We start from the raw sequence: 2,370 nt of genomic DNA on the forward strand, positions 1-2,370 counted from the left end.
TTGTTTTGCTGGTGCCCACCCCCCCCCCCCCAATGCCGTGACCCACGGTACGCCACTGAAGTGAATATAAATCGAAACAACACAATGTATTTACAACTGTTTACAACTATTGAATATGCTTCTTAATCACGGTCTACAAAATAATCCAGAGTCTGAGAAAAGGCTATATTATTCGTCATTATCAACTATCATTAGCCATCATCAATATCATTCCAAGGATAATTAATATTTAACTATATTTTCCTCGAGATTATTCCATCTCCACGCTGGTTCCATGCAGAATAGTTTGCTTATCTTTGTTTATTTAATATATTCATTCCAAGATGCGTAAGTGAATGCGAGTCTATTTTCATTTTAATTGGCACTAAATATGTTGGAAATTTTATTGAATGTACTACGTACAACAGCACATCCATAACACAATTTTCTAGCACTTGATATATATATTCATAATTCATATATTCATAATTCATATGAATACCATCCCATAATGACAAACAAATTCATTCCTATTTTATACCTCTATGAAATGTATTCATTGATTATCACTAGTTGATCTAAACGAGGCATAGACTCTCATTGACCAGTCTATATGCATTCCTAGGCTTACATACACATATCACTAACTTTACCTTTACCTTGCTAAGCCATTAAATCCATTTTTTGCACCACTTGATGACTAAACTTATTGATATCAGTTAGAAATTGTTTGCTACTGAGGAGTTTCTTCAGGTATTCCATCCACTATAGGGAATTCGCCTGTATTACGTATAGGTGTCACGCGCGTAAAACATTCCCCATAGACTTGTGTGTTAAAATGGCACTTCATAATTCATAAAAAATAAATGTGAAATTAGAGGGTCGAATGTTTACTACTTTTGGATAGGATATATATCTGACATTCCATATCTGACCAGATAAGGGTATCGTAGGCAGCTCATTTTAAAAATAAATCGCCATTTATGAAGATAACTATGATGGGATCAAATTCATCAACTGAAACAGTAAAATAGCCCCAATTCTTGGCCGCCAGTCAAAAAATAGTTCCAAATCATTGATATATCTTCCCATTTTGGGCAAAGGATGTTCAGTAGTTACCATTTCTAGAATCAGTGTTAGATTTTGAATTATATTCATACACTTTTGTCAATCAGCAATATCAAATTGAAAAAATTCGAATTGGTTGGGTCGAACGAATATCTTTAGCCCTCCTGATGTAATTAGGCTCGTGGCACCTATATTATGTGACCTACGAATTTCATTTTTTTTTTAATAGCTACTTTGCTATTCTTTTATATATGTACACTCACACTAGCACAAAGAAATGTATTGAAAATGCCTATTTTCTATGCAATGACCCCTTTTAATGTGTTTCTCATACATGTTATATTCACTATATGGATGTATACATATCCTACCTGCATATAGCACAACAGTGAATGCAATGACAATATAGGCCCCTATTCTCCTTGTAATATAAAGGTGTATGTAAATTTTGTGTAGATATCAGGATACCAGAACTGCCCCAAACATAATTACCAGATATACATGAGATTGAATGAGGAAACAATAAAAGAATGAGAACATATTACTTTAGTACATTTGCATTTGACCTATATCAAAATCTTCTTAGGGCTATTGCCTATCAGATGTAAGAAGAAAGAGATACATAAATAGATAGAAAGAGAGAAAGAGACAGAAAGATAATTTTATAAATGGCATGGCTTATAAAGAGGGGGGCTAGCCTAAGATTGGAGCACACAGCCACCCCCTCCCTCCTTAGTTGAGCACTATTAAATACATTACATTACTCTGTGCCTTTTTCTAAATACCTTCTTGAAGGTACCACTCTAGTTCTCTCCAGTAAAGTTCACAAAGTTCTATCTCTTCTCTACCCCATTCCAAAGAACAATTTTAACATGAGCAATTTGTAAAGGTCTTTTTAACATTATTAGGTGATCATACATTAGCACAAACCAATGATGAATCAGAACATAAAGAGGCCTAGACTCTCATTGACCAGTCTATATACATTCCTAGGCTTACATACACATACCTACTAACTTTACCTGATATAGCCTTGCTAAGCCATTAAATCCATTTTTTGCACCACTTGATGACTAAACTTATTGATATCGATCAGTTAGAAATTGTTTGCTACTGAGGAGTTTCTTCAGGTATTCCATCCACTATAGGGAATTCGCCTGTATTACGTATAGGTGTCACGCGCGTAAAACATTCCCCATAGACTTGTGTGTTAAAATGGCACTTCATAATTCATAAAAAATAAATGTGAAATTAGAGGGTCGAATGTTTACTACTTTTGGATAGGATATATATCTGACATTCCATATCTGACCAGATAAGGGT

The sequence above is a fragment of the Lytechinus pictus genome, chromosome 11 (genome assembly GCF_037042905.1).
Source record: "Lytechinus pictus isolate F3 Inbred chromosome 11, Lp3.0, whole genome shotgun sequence".
In the NCBI taxonomy this organism is placed as follows: Eukaryota; Metazoa; Echinodermata; class Echinoidea; order Temnopleuroida; family Toxopneustidae; genus Lytechinus; species Lytechinus pictus.